Source organism: Argiope bruennichi, chromosome X2, assembly GCF_947563725.1.
Source record: "Argiope bruennichi chromosome X2, qqArgBrue1.1, whole genome shotgun sequence".
NCBI lineage: Eukaryota > Metazoa > Arthropoda > Arachnida > Araneae > Araneidae > Argiope > Argiope bruennichi.
This window is the reverse complement of record NC_079163.1, coordinates 135408627-135431027: the sequence shown is the minus strand read 5'-3', so window position 1 is coordinate 135431027 and position 22401 is coordinate 135408627. Positions and strand designations below refer to the sequence as shown.

General features: G+C 31.3%; 1 long non-coding RNA gene across 1 annotated transcript in view; it reads right to left on the bottom strand.

Annotated features, from left to right (window-relative positions):
- Positions 1 to 337: 337 nt before the first annotated feature.
- LOC129960666 (uncharacterized) overlaps positions 338 to 22401 on the bottom strand; it is an 89865-nt gene continuing 67801 nt past the window's right edge. The window contains exon 3 of the long non-coding RNA XR_008783652.1: positions 338 to 580. This is a non-coding gene — a long non-coding RNA (uncharacterized LOC129960666). The remainder of the gene's footprint in view (positions 581 to 22401) is intronic.

Sequence of the window (22401 nt, the reverse complement as noted above, 5' to 3'; positions counted from 1 at the left end):
AGCTCATAAAACGGCGTCTGGATGCGAGCGATGCGGGTTTATGGGTGCCTTTTGGCGGCTGTCTATATCCCCTTTTCTTTTGTAGGAGAAAGATGAAGTTATATTTTTTTTTTCTTTCGTCACTTACTAAAAATAGATAATAGTTAAATTTAAATTACAAAATAATGTGGAAGCTCCTGCATGTTTTTATAAAAAAATATTCTTGCATATTGTGAAAGTCCAATGTCTATATCTGTGATAAGTCCTAATGATTTAAAGAATGAAGAAATCCAACACAAAAGATATTTCAACATAGTCTCATTCCGAAGAACAAGCAAAGGAAAAAGTCCAAGAAAGTGGAGAAGAAAGTGTGTTTAAGTCTTCTGAGAAAAAAAAATGTCCATTGTTCATGGATCAGTAACAAATTCAGCAGATTGTCCTTTCAAATGTCAACAGGTGTCCTTGATTAATACACTATCAATTCAGTCACTTGTAAAAGGTCCTTCATTGAGAGGAGTTTCAGACCTGCACTCCTGTCCGGTATGACCAGCAAAAGTTTCTTCAGCCCAGCTGAATGTTCTTCACTCTCGCTGAATGGTAACTCCAATTTTATGGATAAAGGAAGAAAAATATTAATAACAATGCATATAAAAGGTATCAAAAATATATTAAAACGACAAATAATGGACTAAAAGACCGCATTAGATTATTTTGACATGCGAATCATCTGTGTTAACCAAAGTTAATAATTTCAACGTCTGAAATTAACACTTAACAAGAAGTGAAAGTCACAACACGATAAGGATTGGCCAAATACCAGCTCGCGATCTATCTATGTGCTATGCGAGTATGGTTTAGATTTTTGTTAATTACTTTCTTAAATATTTACCTCATAAAACAGGAATACGTCTCATGAACGAGAATTCTACAATGATATTTCAGTAGCGGGTGCTGTCGACAAGAAGCAAGCCATAAACAAACTAAACTTTCATATCATTAATAAATATAGAGACAGAGACCGCACAACGGATTTATCTGCCTTTGTGGGAAAATAAGCGTGTTCACCGACTGATACTTATTTAAATGGAGAAAGTTTATAATCAGTTTGAACCAGACTTCAAAAATTTAGAGAGTCGTACTTACATTTGGACTACCAGAAAAATTCAATGTTAATTACTTACACAACTTCTGTTTTAATTATAATTGATATCCTACGGCAAAGTTATTTTCCTGTGAAGTTTAATTCCTTTCACAACTACGATAAATGCTTTCAAATCAATAAGCCTAAATATAATTCATCATATAGCAATGCAATGGATACACAATTTTTAATCGCATTATTACGGTAAACCGACAGCTAGCGAGTTCATAGAATAAAGTAGATTTGTGAAAATTCTATCAGATCAAGTTGTTTGCTCATAGTGAATAAAATTATTTTAAATAGAAACAATCACCGAGTCCTTTCGGTTTCGAGATACCACATACAGCACATAATTATTCTTCGGTGATAAGTACACAATAAAAAATATATTTAAAATTTTAAAAAATGAAATAAATATTTACGGAAGTTAAAATGATTTTCCCCAAAACGACAGAAGCCAATTATAGTACAAAAACCTTAGCGCAAGGCTTTCAAAAAATTAGCTAGAATTTTTATTTAATTCTTTCTCCAATTTTAATAATTTAAGAAACATTTAGCATATTTAATTATACTTTTATATATATTTAAATATGTTTATTTCCTCAACTGTAGAAATAAGATGCATTTCTTTCCTGTTCGCGTGCATTATAGTTGCTACAATTAATAAAAAAAAAAATATACAAAAGATGAATTGAACTTCGAACACTATCGAGCTACCACTATTCGAACTAGAAGAAGGAACCTTTAAATAGAAATTAATAAATAATATTCTTTCATTCCAAACATGAACTGTATTTTTTATAGAGAATACAATGCGATCTTTTAAAATATACAGCTTAATTTTTAACACAATCTATTTTTAAAAATCTTGAAAAATTGATTACTTTTAAAATTTGATATTGTATTTTCATCAATATTTGTGAGATAAAACTATAAAGGAGAGAAAATAAAAGATTTCCAAGCAGATTTTATGAATTTATTCATCGGCATTTATTTTATTAAACTGCGATTGAGATTCGAAGAAATATCTCCAACATTCAGATATTATAGATAAAAAAAATGCCCATTAAAATAGAATTCAAAATTTTGTTACACATTTTACAAACTAAATTTATTCAAAACACTTCAAAATAAGAGTGATATTTTCTATTTTACTTAACGTTAGATTGAATATTAAAGATATAGATATGTATTAATGATATAGATATGAAATGTGTATCTTCAATAGAATAAAAACTTTTCTTCTAAATATTTATGCCATAATACTTAATTTAAGCACTAGCCATAGCTCAGAAGGTAATAAAACCTATGCAAGAAATGCATTCCCCAGTTCGTTCCAACTTTTAATCCAATTTTATTGAAGATTGTGGAAACATTTGACCTGTAATAACACTTGAATACAGCATCGCATTCCTTACCACACTGTAACAATAAAAGTGCGAATTTATTATAATTCTTAAATGAAATTTGACAAATTAACCCTTTGCATTTGGAAAAGTAACTACATGCATAAATAATCTAATGTTTACCTTTGCGAAAAATAAACACAATTGTTTTGATAGAATATCCACGAAAAATTAATTCTACATCATTTTACTACTCTTGAATATTCAAGCAATCAAAAGTGAAAAATATCTATAGCAGGTAAAAGTTTCCGTACGGAAGACAAAAATAAAAATAAATTAGCATTATTTCTAAACTTTGTTTTTTATCTTTGTAAATTACTTATATATGGTAAATATTAAGAGGGAGTTTCATAATAAATTTATATTTTTACAAAACGCAGCAAGTTTTTCTGTGTGCAAGTTTTAAGATAACTGATGAAGTAACATGGAAAAAAAGTTTCCGCACGCAATATAATAATTCTTCCTGACGTATTCTATAACTGGCTAGCAGTAAATATTCGAAATTTGATGGTTTCTCAGAGTGAAGAATACGACATAGCAACAGTTGTTTAATTCCAATTTGTAGAAGATCGTCTTAAAATGGAAGTTCAGAAATCTATTCGAGAGTTAGTGATTCGGTTATTAAAAGATGGATTATTTATGAAAAAATTAGTGAAATCATTAACAAACCAAAATCTACATTGCAGTATATTATTAAAAAAATACCGTGAGCTGTAAACATTTAAAGATAGAGATCGATCTGGAAAGACCTGTGTAGTTAAATTGCTTGCATAATAGAAATATGTGCAAGGGGCAATATAATCCCACCGATTAATGCAACTGATTTAATTATTGATTACAATATCAAAGTCGCACCTCAAATTGTGAGAAATGTCATTAAAAAAGGATTGTAATGGGCATGCGGCCAGTAAGAAGCCTGTTATAAGTCCCTGCAACAGAAAAGTGTCTCGAATTTACAAAGAAGCATATAAGTAAGCCTCTTATTTTTGGGAACCTGTAATTTTAAAAATGAATCAAAATTCCATATCCGTAGGTCAGATGGTCGAGTTATGGTCCGGAGGAATCAAAGCAATATATGTTAATTAGGAATTTATGTGGAACTGTTAAGCATGGTGATGGCGGGAACATGGTATGGGGGTGTATGAGTGCTGCTGGTGTCAGACATTTGTTTTCTAGTGATAAATATGGATAGATACATATATCTTGACATTTTAAAACAAAATGTTTTCACCGTTGCAGAAAATTGTCCTTTGGAACTAACTTTACTTTACAGCAGGACAACGATCCTGAGCACACCTCTAAGATATGTCAACAGTAATGTCTCGCATAATATTAAACAACAGCTTCATAGCTCTCCCTAGTCTCAAGATTTAAGGCCTATAGAACATTTATGGGAAAAAATCAGTCATGAACTAAAAGAATATGACACAAAGAACAAGGTTGAACTCAAAGCCATTCAAGACATTTGGAACAGTATTTCTCCAGACACAACAACAACAAAAAACTTGTGGAGGTGAAGTCACAACGTTTGAGAGAATGATAAAGCTCAAAGGAAGGCCTACCGATTATTAAATGCAAGTTGGTCAGCACGAAAAAGACCTTAAATGTACTATGCAAATACCGTACGGAAACTTTTTTTGTTCCTTATTAGTGGCATTTTCTGATTCTTTCAATTTACGTATTTAATTTTCTCCGTAGTTTTTCCTTTATAAAATTCATAAATGATAAATAAAATTGTGTTAAACCAATTTTCAAATTTTCATTTTCATAACAAAATACTTAGTGTCAAAAATTAAACTTTCATTAATAGTCATAACTGCGTACGGAAACATTTTTAACCTCTGTATATATGAAACGTCAAAATGATGCAACGGTTTGATTTGTGCCAGAGAAGAGCCATCAGAGTGCAAAGGTTCAAAAAGCCTTAATCTATAAAAAATTAAATACAAATTATTTCACGTTTAATCTTTTGCCTCACAAGTATAACTATATTTGTTAATCACTCTGATACATAGGAAAATTTAAGTCTAGTTTACATACATTTCAAATAGAAAAAAGACGAACGTAGTTTGTCATCCCATGTTAAACATTCCAGTTTTAAGCGACAGGTGGAATACACATAAAAACGAATTTTGCCCAAAAATATCTTTTTAAAAATATTTTCTCGTATTCATAATTACAAAAATACAGAACACTAGACACTTAAAAATATGCTTTCACGAAAAGTGATTTTGCAAATAGTGAAAAGTGATTTTACAAAAAATATTGCTTAGTCCTAGCATCAAACATATTCTCAAAAAGAAATAAAAAAGATACTGAATTCAAATAATTTTAGATTTCAGTTTCATATAGCCCTACAATAATTACAAGACTGAAAATAGTGTTTCACTGCTGGATTTTGAATCAGAAATAGTCATATTACTTTTAACCCTCTGACTGCGTAATTTTTTAAAATTACTATTTATTACTATTGCAAATAAGTTTAAATAATTTAAGTTTTAAATAAAGGGAATTGATACTTTATCTTTAAGATTACAGACCGTGTAACATAAACACTCTAAACTTCCAAAAGCACGGGACGCAATTGAAAATGGACTGACTGTCAATCCTCTGGAATCACGGGATAAGCAACTGGAGGGTTAAAATCAGATTTTGAAACATGGCATTTAATTATTGGTAGTTATAGGCAAGGTAAAAAGGTTTTGTAAAAAAAATAATAATAAAAGGAAACAACTTTTAAAGTTAGCAATTAAGATTACAAAAATAGATATTTTTTCTTTCGATAAAAGGCCGTTTTTGGGAGAACTATGGTGTAAAATTAAAACATTTACACAAAGATACAAAACTGCAGTAGCCAAAAACAAAGAAGAATGGGACTGTTCCTTTCTTATCCACGTGCTCTGTAATCTAATAATATATTAATCTCCCTTTATAAAATTACTGACCTTCGGTAACACCGCGATTCGCACGAGCATCTAGATTCTTATTTTCAGCAACTAGATTTTCTGCTTCATAGTACAGTAAAGAAAAACATCGGACATCTTTTTTTCTAACCGATTAAAATCCAGATTCTACCAAAGACAATTTTAGTCACAAGATCACATACCAAATTTCATTTAATTATAAACCTCTGCTATTGGGAGTCGTCCCATTTACCTGCATGTGAATGTACTGATTGATTGACGGTCAAAGCTTTGACAGATTTTGTTCAAATTTTGATACTAATTTATGCTTCAGATACAAATTCTGCATATTAAAATTTATCTATCGCTTTGTGTTTAGTTATTTTGTTCACCTGCATTAGGACAGTATAGATACATTAACGTCCAGTTTTAAAGCAATACCAGGACTATTTTGGAACGGACCTCGTCATTTTGAACCTCGGTCAGAAGACGACACCTGAGATGAAGACAGAAATTACGACGACACCTACCCTCTCCAAACTTCTCCACCACTCCCGTGGGAGAACGTTTGGTTCTGACGGATTTAACGTGCGCCAGACCCACTTACACGATGGTTCTTCGGTGGAATCGGCCTGAAACCTTCCGGTTCCGAAGCCGTGACATTACCACCTTTGCATTCAGAGAGACAACCAGCCAGAATTTCTGCGTCGATTTGGAGCAAAGTTCGGTAGAATTTTTTAAAAATTCGTATTAAGATCACACATAAAATTTAAACCATTAAAAACGCTTTTGTGTTATCGTGTTCAGTGACCGGCAAGCAGAGAGACGCCAGGTAGACGTCATTCCAACGTTGGAGGGAGGGGTGAGGGGAAGGAAATCTCATGTTCGATTTTCTTTGCATATATCATATACGAGAACGTAAAAATGGAACAGCTGTATACTGGAGTATTTACTATCGCTTCTTTACAAAAACTAGGATTATTTTTAAATTAATAAGTTGTTTAATTAAGTGGATTAACATAAAAAGTATTTCGAAATTTTCTATTATGCTCAACAATTTATTTCGTACAATCGAGCAACATGAAATAAGAAAATAAGAATAAGAAAAAAATATGATATTATAATTCTTCACGTTTTGCTACTATTGCTCGCTTCTAATTGGGCAAACAAGCAAGCTTATTTTGTATTAATTTCATGATTGAAAATTAGTTAGAAATCTACAAATTTGGTTTAAAGATCTCACACCGCATTTAAGTACATTATAAATGGAATAAGAATTTTAATCGACTTGTATCTTTTCTATACTTACGTTTTGACAATTTTTGCTAAGATCCATATTTTGATTTACAAATATACTTTCAACTACGTAGCTTTCAACTTATAAAAGCAACTTTAAAACCTTTTGATTCTTATTATTTAATTCAAATTTCTTAATTTTAGAAGTCATTGCATTATTGAACGCAAAAGTAAATACTCTATTGAATTGTTAAAAATTCGAACATTAAAATTTATTACTTCATATTTCGACCAACCCGATTCCGAAAGAGGAATTTATAGAATTAAATATGTCAGTCTGATTCAAAAATGGAAACTAGCATATGGCTTTCACAGACATTACAGATCACTTAAATTTCGATCAAATCGGTCAAAATTAAATGCAATTGTGAAAGTGCAATTATCCTGTAAGTGCAATTATCCTGCAAGTATCCTGTAAGGATTTACAGGACAAAATTCATAGCACCGAATTTAGGAAATATAAGACATTGTATTAGAGAGAGAGAAAGAAAATTTATTGAAGTAAAAGTAGTCCTTTTACTTGAAAATTTTTTTAATTTTCAATATACAGTCAAAAGGTAAATGGTAATTTGTAATACTTTAATGACTTGTATGACATATGATTGCAATGGTAAATTCATTAAACGCTTTACTTTAAATTACTTACACGCTTACTGAAGAATTTAGTTTTTCGATGGGCGAACCCCACGTGTCAGGTATGTTTACTACAGCCGCAATCTTTAGATGTTTTATTACCAGTTTTTTTTATAGTTTCTTATAATTACATATTTAGCTTTAGACGAAATTCCTATCAAAGAAAAATCAGTCCCAGAAATAAAAGAAAAGTCCTAGATGGCCATAGCATCACCCGTCAAAATATTTATCAAAATTTTCACGTCACCGAAAATATCTATACAAATAATTTATCAGAATAAAACAGGAGAATGCGTAAGATGGAATTAAGATATCTGAACTACAGGAAATAAAAGACGAAATCGTACTGTCTGACGCCCCAAGAAGAAACACCTGTATAAATTATTAAAAGCTTTCGTTCAAACCATTATAAGGATGAAAAAAGAATGAAGAGATTACAATTCTTTAAAATACCTGGAATTTATGGGCTTAGCTATTACAGAACAGAAATGCTATTATTTAATTTTTATTTCTTTGAGAAATTAAAGAAACATGTATGATTATTTCAATATCTGCAATATCACAACTTCTGTAACAAAGGTACAAATCGAAACCTACAGAACTTCAATTATAACTGCAATGTGTTTTAAAAGTGCCAGTTTTTACCATAATAATTGGCATTGCAAATGCAATTCCCGCTGCATCAAATTCAATAGCAGGCATTCCACCATTCATTGACAAATTCAAGAAAAACAACAGAAAAGCATTTGTAAAAAGAAAAGCCAGTTAGTTTCGTGGTGGGTATAAACGCACTTATCATTCCCCTAGAAAATACACTTCCTCCTTGATAAACAAGAAAATTTGAGAGAATTTTGCTATTTTCCATATCAAAATATCACAAAACAAAAGACCAAGGTTGGAAATCAAACAGAAAGCTAAAAACTCGTAACCAGACGAAAAGAGTTTACTGGATATCAAATATAATAAAAAAATATTTGGAAGTATTTAAAGAAATGCAATCATAATGAAAAACAAATGAAGAAAAACTGATCGATACTCTGATTACGTAATTTTTTAAAATCAATATTTAGATGCGTTCTTCGCAAATAAGTTAAAAAAAATTTCAAACAAAGTGACTTGATACTATATATTACACGATAATAATATGACATAATAAAAATCGAATCGTAAAAAGACACACTAAACTGCGAAAAACGCGGGATGCAACAACAACAATGGACTGATTGCTAACCCGCGGAAATATCGGGATAAGCAGCTGGAGGGTTAATTCACTAATGGAATAGTTCTTATAACTTTATACCTATCGTTAACTACTAGACCTGCTACGACTGGCCTCTCGGAAGCAATAGGAAATCCCCGAAAACTTACAATTTCAGAAAAATTATTTTCGTCTCCCTCTTCTATTCCTGAAGATGAAGCTCTCTTACCCCTCCTGCTTCATCAGAGCCTGTAATTCAGTTAACAATCCAGTTCATTTCTCCCACCACAAGTATAGCAAAAGCCCATGCCATCTGGAAGTGCAAAGCTTCCCACAATCAGCCCTCACAAGAGATACTTTTTCCGCAAGTAGATACTCTTTAAACGTCATCTAAGTGTAAAAAGATGAGCTGAAATTAACGTAAATTATCTACCCGCAGTTACCATTGCACTCTTACAAAACGTAGGTTCAGAACTGCTTCTTAATGAGTCTTCGTAATTGCTCTCCTGCAAATCAGTGTTTTCAGAAATATTGTTTTCAGAATATATTTTCAGAATATATTTTGATATTTATGCACAATGTAATCTTGAAATCAAGCAATTTACTTCTGATTTTTCCTACACATTACAGGGCATTGAATTATTCCCCAATATATATTAATATAACTATGAAAATATTTGCTAAATCAGATCATTGTTACGTAAGCATATTGCTCCGCCTCTTACTTGTAACGCCCTCAAGCGGTATATGTGAAAAACAATCAGATTTCTAAATTGATAGATGTAGCAGCAACGCCGAAAGGCAAAGCTCAAAGGAACTCCCGAAAGAGGAGAAACAAAATCTTTAAAATTCTAAAAAGGTCCGTCATTGTTGAACCTCTCCATTCTGGCCCTAGCGACCCGGAGACGGATTAGCGAAAATATGGATAAAAATAAAGCTGAAACAGCCAAAGAGTTAAATAGCATACGTGGAAGAATAAAAGCCAAATTAACAAGTATTAAGAGGTTTGTTAAAAGTAGTTCAACGGTTGAAGAAGAAAAATTTATATTCAGCTGCCAGAAATAAATGAATTAGAAATTTATTCAAGGATTATTTAGAAATCAACGAAGAAGAAACACTAATCCAGAAGTGCGATCAAGAATTGTTGGATATCAAAGAAGAAAGAAACGAAATAGTGGTAAATTTGAAATGCTTATTCTCTAAATATAAAGTTAAGGAAAATGTAATGCATAATAAAAATGATCAAAATTCAAATTTGAAAGCTTATATCGATCATATTGAATTAAAATCGGAACTTCCGGAAATTCCCTTACCACTATTTTACGGGAAAAAAAGAAATGGAAGAATTCAATAATTTCAAAAATCAATTCATGTGTCTAATAAACGATAATACCGAATTAACGAATGATCAAAAGTTATTTTATTTAAAGGCTGCCCTCCGTGGTGAAGCTAAATTTATAGAAACAAGTGACGATGCATTTGAGTCACTATTTGCTGGTCTCAAAGAACGCTTTGAAAATAAGCGAGCAATTGTAGCATATTTTGAATGTGAATATCAACAACTAGAAAAATTAAATTTTGAGTCTGCAAAAGGCTTACAAAATATCAGATACAATAAACAAAAGTCAGAGCTTTAAAAAGTTTGAATATAGAATGCAATAACTTAAATGCTCTATTGGTAAATATAACATTAGAAAGACTTGACAAGAAATGTCCATACAATCAAAACAAATACCTTCATTGAAGGAGCTCTTGCAATTTTTAGAATCAAGCGCGATGGTACTCGATCAAATAGGGTAAACCCCTACAAATAACAATTTCCACAAAGAATTTCAAGGTGCAATATAAATACGCTAAAAAACTTTCTCCGTAATTTGAATAAACTAAGTAATGCAAAACCATGTATTTTATGCAAAATTCGATATCCTTTTCATAGATGCCCTGAATTTTTAAAATTGAGCGTTTCTAAAAAAATTGAACTTTTAGAAAAATATAACATTTGTAAGAACTGTTTGAAATTGCATAAGCCACCCTGCAAATCCACATTCATCTGCCGAAGCTGTCGAAAATCGGGCCATAATTCTTTGATCCATTTCGATACCAAACCCAGAAGTACGCTCCTTCCAGGCGGCGAGGAGCAACTTAATGTAAGCAATGAAACATCTGGCTCGTCAAGGTCGCCACAAAAAACAAACAAATTTACCACAATCATCCCTCATAACAGGTGGTTTTAATTAGAAATATCACTGAGCATTTCATGCATTAACCCGCTGTAATGTCATGGCATGCAAGAGCGCCACCTATAACAAATATGATCTTGTACATTCAAATGCTGTAATCCGTTGGGAGCAGTTGCACAAAATAAAGCCTTAATAACTATAACATCATCCGTATTTTCTTCTACTATACATCCGATAACACGCCCGCATTTTTAAAAAACTGTAGTGCCGTTAAAGATGTTATCAACCCCCCTCCCCTCCCCCAATAAGAATTATAAACCTTGGGCAAGACCGTCAAGATTACGAGAACTCAAGACTTCTATTTTTAGAATCCCATAAGCGTTTTGCACTTAACAGCGCACAGAAAAAAAAATCGGTTATGCCATTTTTCCATCTGATCAAAAAAGAAATTAACAATTTTAAGTAGCAAAATGACATAATCAAATTCATTTATCTCAGTTTTGCATTTGGATTGTCGCGGTTACATGTATGCGATTATACAGACTGACAGATGGCCATCTGCTTGAAGAATTTGCTTCAGAATCCGATATTAATCTGCACTACAAGGTGAGTCATCTATCAAATTATAACTCATTTCGTTTAGTTACCACGTTCATTTCTAATTGGACAAAAAAGCAAGGTTTCCCTTTATGAATTTCATTATTCAAAATGATAGAAACCTACAAATTAGGTTTAAATATACCGAATTTTAAGTACATTATACAATTTTTGGTAAGATTCATATTTTTAATTAACAAATATTACTTTCAACTACGTAGTTTGCTGATAAAAGCAAGTCTGAAAGCTTTTAATATTCATTATTTGATTAAATTTTCTTAATTTTGAAGTCAATCCCTTATATTAAATGCAAAAGTAAATATACTATTGCATTGCTAGAAATTCAAACCTCAAAATTGATTGCTTTATATTTCAAAACAATCCAATTTCGAAATAGGCATTTATAGAATTAAATATGTCAATCTGTTTCAAAGATGAGAACTGGCATTCACAGAAACTGGTGTTTCACAGGAATTGCAGACCAACCAAAATTTCGATCCAATCGATCTAAATTAAATGCATTTTGAAGGTTTACTTATCTTCATTATAGGACAAAGGGCCATGCTAAGGAAATCTAAGCGCCATACTAAGGAAACATAAGAGACTGTATATGAAATAGATAAATGAAATTTACTAAAACAAGTCATTTTACTAGGAAATATATTTCCAATATAAAGTCAAGAGGTAAATGATAATTTGGAAAACTTTAATGTCTTGTGTGATTTCTTGTGATTGCACAGGTAATTTCATTTTCACGATTTATTGAATTTATTTTTCGATGGGCGTGCCCTAAGTGTCATGTTTACTAAAGCCGCAATCTTCAGGGGATTTTTTTTATTACTAGTTTTATTTTTTTTTTATTTATTTTTTTACAGTTTATATATTTAGCTTTAGATGAAATTCCTATCAAAGAAAACTCAGTCTCAGAAATAAACTTAATGTCTCAGACGACCATAACATCACGAACCAAAATATTTTTCGGAATCTTCAGGTCACCGAATATATTTATACAAATGATTCATCAGAATAAAACATGAAAACGCATAAGATAGTATTAAGATGACTGAAAAACAGGAAATAAAGAAAAGACGAATTCATACTATCTGGTACCCCAGAAGAAACATCGCTGACAATTACTAAATTCTTTCTTTCAAACTATTGTAAAGATGAAATGAGAATGAAGGGATTACAATTATTTAAAATACTAAGAACTTTTTCGACTTAGAAATTATTGACAAGAATGCTATTATACAATCCTTGGAAAATTAAAAGAAAATGTACGATTATCCCAATATCAAAACCTCAGTATCAAAAGCACTAATCGAAACCTACAGAATTCCAACTATAGTTAGAACGTGTTTTAACCGTGTCAGGTTTTACCATACCAATTAGTATTGCAAATGCAATTCGCGTTGTATAAAATTCAAGGCAGACATTCTATCACCGACAAATTAAGGAAAAACACCTGAACATTAGCAAAGAGAAAGGCCATCTGGTTTTGTGAGATAAACGCTCATAACAATCCACTCAATAGCATACAACCTTCCTGATAAGAAAATAGAAGAGAATTTTATTCATTTTCCATATCAAAAAGTAACAGACCACATTTAGAATTTAAACTGGGTAAGCTAAACAACTCATATTCAGACGAAAATAGCTTAGTTGATGTCAAAAGATATTTAAAAAAAACTAATGGGAGGTATTTAAAGAAATCCATACCCCACCCCCCAAATGGATTCTCAGGTCTCAAAAGCAATCACAATTTAACAAATAATGAGAATAAAAAAATCGGATTAATGCATTAATGAAAGAGTTCTCATAACTTCACACCTATCGTTAATTACTAGACCCGTTGTGATTAGCAGTTCAGAAACAATGAAAAATTCCTGGAAACTTCCAAAATTTCAGAAAAATTACTTTCAATTCAATCGTACATTCCTGAAGATTAAGCTCTCACAGTGACTGAGTATTCACCTTTCCACTTACCCCTCCAGTTTCATCAGAGCCTGCAGTTCAGTTGAAGATTCACAGGTATAGTAAAAGTCCATGCTAACCACGAATTACATAGTTTTTAACAGTCGGCTCCTTGACAGAAGATACCCTATCTCGAAGCTGGTGCTCCTTAAACTCTGAATGAAAAAAGAAGCCAAGATGACCTGAAAGTAATGCAATCTATCCCCCTACTCTTAAAAAACGCAGATTCCGAGTTGTTTCTTAAACGAGTATTTGTAATTGCACTGCACAAATAGCGTTTTCAGAAATATGCTTATATTATATGTAAATATTAAAATATCTTTTCATCAGGCATCGTTTAATTTATTGGAATTTTTCATTCATAAACATATTAAATTGAAAATATTTGCTAAAAAGACCACAAGCGCCACAATATCTTGCGACAGCACCGGCTAAATTACCTAGGACTGGAAGTTATCCGCTTAAGTATTGTTGCATTTTATTCCAAAAAATTATCTTTGGTTTCACGAAAAACGGCAAAAGATATAGAAACTATTAAGAATAAAAGGCATCGTGCCAGATTGGCATTAATTCACAACATATATCATTGGATTAGTCTGAATCTGTGGGAAAAATGTGATCAGAATTCACAGATTAGAAAATGAGTAGTCTGGTTTTGATTCAACATTTGCATATAGACACGAGTCGAGTTCAGAAAAGAAAATTTGTCTGATTGTAGGATTAGATTCTTAAAATCTATAGAAATTTGTTGCTTATTTTAATATGCAAGCATTAATGAGTACTATGAATGGCGATAATACCGCCAATTGCAGTTTTGAGTAGTTTAGAATAAATATTAAATCATTCAATAGCAAATAAAATCACTAGTTAGACTTCAAAACTATATGCTTCAATGATTCAAGAAAATGAAACTGTTTTTAATATTCAAAAATTCAATTATATTTCTTGCCTTTTAACTAATGAAACAATTATATTAAAACATATTCTGAATTTCTGATAAAAAAAACAAAAACAATTCCTTTAAGATAAGAAAGCTATCACAGTCCTTAGTTAAAACTACCATTGGTAAACCGGATATTATTCAATTTATTGCATCCAATTTCCGTATCATTGACGATGAGAGGTGAAATAATGCAGGTTTTAAATCCCTTAACAAAAAGCCACCAACAGATAACCTCAGTTAATTTATATTTTATTATAAAATTTCAACTCTGAAATCCATCGCTCAAAGCCTTTGCCAATTGCCGATAAAAAGTTTACTTCATTTGAAGAAAAAAAAAATCTGGAAATCCTCAATAAAAAAGGCTTTTATCTTTAAGCTTGTGGCAGTAACCGTATTGCAAATACAAAATTTCTAAATCTGCTAAATTCATTCTTACACATTTGTCCAGTGGAGAGCAGCTGTAAAATCCATAAAGTTCCATCTCATGCGCGATAATCGTGAAATATATTTGATTTTTGAGAAATTCATCATCTTCACCATAGAAACAGAATCTTGTACCAAGCCTATATTTTTCATTGCTTTGAGTGACAACTCCAATAACTTTGTCTCACCTCTGCTAACGTCCTTATCGGATAGGTTCTTATCAGTCCTCTCAATGATTATATTCATTTCAATGTTTCGAGTTCTTGCTGGCAAGACTTACTGAAAAAGGTTTCATGATTTCAGGGAATCCAGGAATGACTTGCCTATATATCATTCGTGCAATCGCGGAAAAAGTGTACAATGTAGACGTAAAAAATTCAACTGAATAACGCTGCGGTTATCAAAGATATTGCTTAGAATTAAAAAACGAGCAGGCAAAGTTATTGAGTCTAATCCTAAAGATTATGGATTAATTTACGTAATAACAATTTGGATGGCTAAGACTGATTGTGAAACTAATCCATCTCCCCTTCAATAATCCAATTCTTGAGAAGATAAATTTTATACAGAGATGTTCCGCATTTCTAAGTTTATTCATTTAGAAAGTGATGTCACTAGCTTACTCACAATTCTTTTTGGTTTATTTAGATTTCCTCCCATATGACTATCGCAAGTTATCTCTCATCTCACTTCTGCCAGACAAGTTATATTTTGCTCATAAACGAGTCTTTGTATCCGTACTCCCACGAGAAGTAATTTTCAGACATTTATACATATTATATGCAAATACTAAAATATAATCTTTAAATAGTTCATCGTTTTATTTTTTGGATTTTCCCACAACTAACGGCTTCTAAAAGATTCCAGACATGGTGAAATTGTGATCCGATTTAACAAATATTTTCAATTACTATAACAACGCGAAAAAATAAACAATATGTGCTTATAAGAATGATGTAAAAATTCTGCTTATTATTACGTAAATAATAAGCAGAATTTACTGATTTACCATATATTAAAGTATAAAATTCAAAGCTTCAATATCCATATCAAATTTAGTTGCAAAAATTGGAACTGAAAATATTATGGCAATATTTTATTTAATAGGGCAGTTTACGGAAATTTAAAAGATTATATTTTTGAAACTTATTTACCTGTACATATATTGACTAAAACTATGTTTTAAAAAAATTGTTTACTTCAGGACAAGTATTTTTACAATTGAAGCGTGCACCCATTTCTAAATTAACCATTGAGGACATCCAGTAAATTCTTCTAGAAAAGATTTCTAATCCATAACTGAAAACTTTGAAAATAATACGAAAGAGGAAAGAGTAAATATACGAAGAATTATTTTTTCCCTGACGAATCATGCTTTTCTGTTTTATATAAAGAAGCACAAATTGTGCAAGGTTTTCGAATTGATAAAATTCAATTTGAACTAATTTTATAGATTATATTTATTTTATGTAAAATAAAAATCAACTACCAGTATGCTGGGGTCACTTATGCCTTTAAAAAATTAATGAAAACTGATTTCTCCCGTATCTTCTGTTCATATTTTTAAAAACGTAATCTTAAGAGAAATCTGAAGTTTCCATTATAGATATTCTTTCACTTTAATATTAAATCCAGAAAAATAATCTAGCACAATTTTATATATAGTATATATATATAATCTAGTATAATTATATATAATTACGCTTTTCTGTATTATATAATTTCAACAAACTTTGATCAAAATGGCAATATAACCACATATGGAGGTAGAGATGACAAAACGGGAGATTTTAGCTTCTTAGATTAGCACTGATACAAAAAAAAAGTACCAAAGTTACCAAAAAGTCTCAATTTTTTTTTTAAAACTTAACAAATACGGCCTTAAAAATGAATATTTCAAAAAATTATCTAAATACTGTTTTTTTTTATTAGACAGACTTCTAATACAAAAGGATATAAACATTCAATAAATCAGAAATATTTCTGTTGAGGCAACAAGAATCGAAACCGAACAGCCATTGAGAAAAAGCAAAAACACCGAGACAACGAAGACGAACTTTTGATGGAAATGGAGAGATGGGTACTTTTGATGGAAATGGAGAGATGGGTACTTTTGATGGAAATGGAGAGATCAATTGGTCTCGCTCCACGCTAGGTCTGATCTGATTACAGCTTTAATACCTCAATTCTAAGGGATAAAGAATTGCTTTTTTTTTATTTTGATAAATAAATTAATTGTGGCAATCCATTCTATTTTACCTCCACCTTCTTTTGTCTTATTTGTTGATTCATTTTCTGTCTTATATTTTCACTGCTTTCTTCCCATTTTCTTAGCTTATCTTAAGTCTCAAGCATGTAAAAAAAAAGCACAGAACTCGAACCCCTAGACTTGAAAGTAAGCAAATGAAATAAAAGAAAACACAACCGGTAAAAATTATTTAAGGGGATGCTGCAGCTCTGCTGCTCTAAGAGACGTCCTTGATCCCGGATCAACAAGTTAATGCATCGTATTCATTAATACATACCGACATAATTTACAAACTGCATGCTTTTGCTTATATAGACGGTTTGGACAGTTTACCAAATCAATATCAATGATATATTAGGATTCCGCATAATAAAAATCTTATTGAACTAGTTAAATACGTTTGATGTGTATAACCGTCAATACAAATCATTTTGGCACGGTCGAAATGTAATTTTTTTCTAATAAAATCATATTTTTGCATTACGTTCGACATGTATATGCGTCATTGCTTGGCTTGGTTTGACTTGAGGGACTTTAAATTCCGCAGTTAACTAGTTAAGCTAGTATTTTAACTTTAAGAAAACTCTTGCATTCACTAAAAGATCTAAAGGAAGCCTATTCAGAAATTCATTTACACTTGAGACGAAACAATCATTTAAAAAAAAAGTCGAACAAAAATCTGCAGCTTTCTTTTGAATTACGATACAAGCACCACAACCGTTAACTACACTTTGGTTACCAACTATTAGATGGAATTTCACCCAAATTAAAATTGTATATTCACTTCGCTAGCACATTCACACTCGAGATGAAACAAAAATCATTTTTAAAAAGGCTGCAGCCTTATTTTTGCAAGTTATTGGCAGAACGAACCGAAATGCACATGGGACAGATAAAAATCCACAAATCTTCAGTTACGTTTAACCAAAGGAACTGCAAACAGTTGAAACATTAAAAAGACTTTTTAAAAATTCTGTTCTGTTAAATTGTCAACCTCTAAAATTCTATAATAGATTTAAAATTTCACATATTTTCTGACTTTACAATAAATTTGTTCACAAACTACTGAAGTGTAGATTGCATCTACTCAGTTTCCAACAATTCTAAATGTTAAAACCTTAATCTCCTCAGTAATGTATTCTATTTTCAAATTCTTTTTATTTATTTCAGATTACAATTTTTGCTCATAAATAAATTATATGTACAAATTGTCCAATATGTCAATTCCTTCGTGATTTGGCTGTATTCTGCCAACAGTTTTTCAGACCAACAGAAACCAAACATTTTTCTATACATGTTTCTTTTTCAATGTTTTTAACCTGAAAATTCCTTGATTAAACGGAAAAAAACCAACTATAGCCTCTCAATTAAGATTCTGATGATACTATTCCATTATCAATCCCAAATATTTCAGATACGACTTTTGAAAAAATTTTTTATCAAAGAATTTAGATTCCTGGATAATTCAAATTCATTAAATCTATTAAAATGCGAGCCATATTATACGAAAAACGGTGTTAAATTCTATTAAAATAGATTTTCTATTATATTTTCTTGCATTGGTTTATTACACTTTGCAATAAATTTATATTATTTAGAGTTTGAATAGGATACTTCCATCGAATTTCGAGAACTTATAACAAAAATCGTTCAAAAAATTAAATGGAGTAACAAGTATTATCTCCAGCTTCAAAGTCTTTTGAAAATTCTTTGGAAGCTGTGGTAATACAGCTGGATTCACTCCTCAACCCCCACTTATCCCCTTATTAATCGAAAGTACAAAGAAGAGACAAGAAATTGACACTGATACTGCATCAGTATCCATTCTTTTACATTTGCGGAACAGTCCGGGTAATACCAAGTCTCAAACTGGTTTTCTCTTCTTTCTTATAAAAACACATTTCGACTACATTTTTAAGGACTTTTACAGAACCCAACAAAAAAAATCAAGTACTTTTCTGGAACCCAAAATAGATCATAATGAAATAAAAGGAATTAAAGGATCTTGAGAAATACAGATTTAAATTAAGGTTTGAAATGCGCTGAAAATTCTTGAACACTTATAAATTAAGCACATACGAATGTAAAATAGGCATCATAATTAACAGTAAAATTTATTACGTTACTATGAACTGTATCTGCGGATACACCGGCGTCTATTAAAGCAAAACACATTGTAGGTCGTATATTTACTCTGTCTATGTATTTACATTTAATACGTCGTTTCAAAGATTGTATTTACATTTAATACGTCGTTTCAAAAATACACGATAAAAAATCCAACTAAAACAGCTGTATAACAAAAGCAAATGAAAAAAAAATTACCGACGAATTACCGACAACACTAGAAAACCGCTCGATTGATAAACGTAATAAAACTTAATACTTCAAATGAAAATAAAGGCAATATAAAATGTGCAACATTTAAAAAAAATCTGATTAGAGAAATGGTCTTTTAGAAAGGAAATTTATGTCACTATAAAGCTTAAATTTTAAGATTTTAGAAAATTTTCTACAAAGACTTCTTCAACATTTATGGTGGGAAAATTAAAATTTTTTCACCCTTATATCACCTCCCCCCCTTTAGAGGGTCGTAGAAACCTTTTGACAGAATAAAAAGTCCTCTCAGCTGCTAAGGAATACGTATACTAAATTTCGTTTTAATCCTTATAGTGGTGTTGCGATTCAAACATACATCTTGTTACAGCCAGGCTGTTACCATAGAGCTAAGCCGTATAAGCATTATTTGTCGTGACTGATTGTTATGCCACTCACTATCCAGCTTCACAAGCAGCCAATTCTCGAAACCTGAACACAGTCTTAAGTCCGGTCCGACCCATTCTTTCCCCTTCTCCTCTCTAGGGGCACACCATGTCGGAAAAATCATGTACCAACAGTCACTCTCCGGTTCACTCACATATTCACAATAGTACAAATATTAGAATTGTTTATCTAATTGCAAATCATTACATTAAACAATTAAAAGTTTCAGCACACTTTGACGCTTCACTTTTCCTGCCGATGCGTTCATTACTAATATAAAAGAATGCATGCCATTCTTGTAAAAATGAAAAGTCAAGCCTTGTTAAATATGAGGGATAATTTTTTGTCTACATAGAATTTGATATTCCAATTCATTTCACATATCGGGAATCGAATGGATGTTGAGGCATTGCATTAACCTGCTCAGAGTTCAAATCTCATTCAGAATTTCAATCCGCAGACACAATTGAAATATTTCAAAAAATAATTTGAATAATACACCGTTAAATTTTTAACTTCGTTTACTGATGCTTCATTTATTGCAATAAAAATTATATATTTAAAAATATGCATTATCTTTCAATATTCATAATCTCATACAATTCAGTACAATTTATTTGGAGATTAAAGCTTAAAATATATCAATTTTTAACAAATACGCCTTTATTATGCTTGCTTCGGGCAGAATTTAAAAAAAAAATTAGTTCGCTACAATGCCAGTCATTTTCAGAATATTGAATTCAGAATCTTTCAATTGAACGTTTTATAGAAATTGCCTTATTCACCCCGATTTTGAAACTATAAGAAAAGTACTCTGTTATGCTTCGCATATGTGCAATTAAACTATTCATTTAATACAAACACATTTTTAAATATTCGAATCATTTACTTTTATTTTAATATAATAGTACATTAAATTAAAAAGAATCCTTAAATTTTGCACGCTTAAACATGCTATACAAAAGAAACCGAAAATTTTGGAATTTCGAAAGTTCATATTGAATACTTCAATTTTTTTTATCTAACGCGTATCATTACAGTCGCAACATTTGGCAGAGATAGACTGAAACACAGAGACAAAGGAAGATCAAAAGAAAGATCATTTGACAGTGGTGGCATTAGCACATGTCACAAATTGGATTATTCAGTTTATTATTGTTTTGAGAATAAACTAGAAAGAAGGCTTTCCCCAAGCGTTTTCGAATACAGTCTATTAAAAAAAGTGACAGAGAACAACCGAGAGTTCCAGGTCTCAATTTTTTCATATTAGAAGTAATACCATAGAAATGTTTTATTTTTCAGTTCGTAATATAGTGAAAAACCGTGTATGCATTTTGAACTTTTTTCTCTCCACAAGTTTGAAAGCAAAATTTGACACCTATATAACTAAATTAATAAATATCATATAAGTCGTTGCCTTTTTGATTTACCGCACTGGTGTACGTACGTAAGTATAGATCAATAAACTACCGAACCTTGAAGAAATTTAGTACAAATTCACAATAGAGATCTATACTTAAATGCTAAATTTATGTACAACATTTCATTCATCTAGCTCATATTTTCCCAAAGTGGTCCAGGTGGACCCCCAGGGGTCCATAGGAGACCACACGGAGGTCCACATAGACGTGAAAAGAAAACAGGGGTTCACAAGTTGTAAGTGGCAGTCCACCAAAAATAATAAGAAAATAAGAAGCAATGCTTTGAATACTTATTTATTTGCACTATTGTGCGATGAAAATTTTCAACGACTACTCTTGCATACTGAAGTACGCTGATTGTCGAAAGGTACATGCTTATCGAGATTTTACTCACTTTTCGAATCAGTGATAAAGTGTCGGGAAACTAAACACCAGATTTAAAAGAAAATCTGATCAAATATAAAGCGGACATTGCGTACTTAACAGATTTGTTCATAAAATTCAATGACGTTAACTTGCAGTTACAAGGGAACAGCCTTAATTTAATAAAAACAAAGGGTGTAATTTCGGCTTTTCTTGGTAAATTGAAATTAATGAAGCAGAATATTAGTCGGCGCGAATTCTTCCAGTTTCCGCACTTGTCACAGATAGAATGTCTTGATGAGGATATTCATACATACGCTCAACATTTAAATACCCTGCACGATGACTTCAAAAATAGATTTGAAGATATTCTGACGATGGAAATACCACCATGGATCCTAACCCCATTTGATGAGACGAAGAGGCGAATGTGGTATTACAAGAGGCGCTACTTGAGCTCAGCACCAACGAGGAACTGAAAGTGAAATTTAAAAAAGTCTATCAAACATTTTGGCTGCAAGCAGAAATCCCCGAAAAATATCCTGGGCTGTGGGAAATTGCGAGAAAATTTTTGATAGCGTTTCCCTCGTCATGTCTTGTCGAAAGAAGTTTTAGTGCCGTTACCAACCTGTTAACAAAAAAAAAAAAAAAAAAAAAAAAGGAGCAGATTGAACATCACAGAACGGGGAGATTTGAGATTACTTCTTACGAAACTGAAGCCAAATATTGATTATTTGCTGTCAATTCATCAAGTACATCCGTCTCATTAAAAGTATGGCTAAAAGTATGTAAAAATATGAAAAGTAATTTTGTATAACCACAAGTATTTTAATAAATAGGACACAAGAAATTGTGCTACTTTTTTTCTTCTTAACACCCCCAATTTAAGGTGATATTTTTAGGAGTTTTGGGAATACAGTAGAAATGTAGCAG